This window comes from Zea mays, chromosome 6 (assembly GCF_902167145.1).
Source record: "Zea mays cultivar B73 chromosome 6, Zm-B73-REFERENCE-NAM-5.0, whole genome shotgun sequence".
In the NCBI taxonomy this organism is placed as follows: domain Eukaryota; kingdom Viridiplantae; phylum Streptophyta; class Magnoliopsida; order Poales; family Poaceae; genus Zea; species Zea mays.
In genome coordinates, this window is record NC_050101.1 from 148,420,758 (window position 1) to 148,421,834 (window position 1,077).

Genomic DNA, 1,077 nt, shown 5'->3' on the forward strand with positions numbered 1-1,077 from the left:
TGAACAGTGCGCGGACATTTCGCGTAGAAGTCAGAGCAACCGCCAGAGGCGCACCGGACAGTGCACAGTACATGTCCGGTGCGGCACCGGACTGTTCGGTGCCACATGAAGACAAAGCTCCAACAGTCGAAGCCGTTAGAACCCTAACAGTTGGGTGACGTGGCTGGCTCATCGGATTGTCCGGTGCGCCCTTCGACAACAGCCTGCCCCAACGGTTGAATTGGTGGTTGGGGGCTATAAATACCCCACAACCACCACCACTCCAAGCATCCAAGTTTTTCAGACATCTCATTCAATACAAGAACTAGTGCAATCAATAAAGACACAATTCAAAAGAATCAAAGCCTCTCCAAGTCCCAAATTCAGTCCAAACTCCTAGTGACTAGAGAGAGAGTTTTTTCTCGTGTTCTTTGAGCTCTTGTTCTTGGATCGCTTTCTTCTTTTCCATTCTTATTCTCAAGTGACTTGTAATCAAGGCAAGAGACACTAAGTGTGTAGTGGTCCTTGTGGGGTATAAGTGATCCATTTGATTAAGGAGAAAGCTCACTCGGTCTAGGTGACCGTTTGAGAGAGGGAAAGGTGAAAGTCGCCTAGAGGGGGGTGGATAGGCGAACCCTGAAAATTTTAGCTCTAAATACAAACTAGATCCCTTGATTAGTGGTTAGAACAAGATTCACAATTATCAGAGTATAAAACTAAAACCTTCGCTTGCAATGAGTATTGTTTTTAAAGAGTGCAAAATTTAATCAATAATAATACTATTAGAAATGTTGGTGGAGAATAATGCAAGAGGGCTTAGTTAAGAAGAAGATAAACACAAGTTCTTTCTTGCAAGGAGTTGCTTCTCTAAATGAGAATTTAACTTGAAGCAACACAAAATAATGTTAGCAAAGAGTAGCGCAAGAGAACTTAGAAAGGGAGAGAACAAACAAATCACAACCAATAAACACACGAGACACATGTGATTTTGTTCTACCGAGGTTCGGCCCTCGAAGGCCTAGTCCCCGTTGAGGAGTCCACTAAGGACGGGTCTCTTTCAACCCTTTCCCTCTCTCAACCGATCCCCAAGATCGGCGA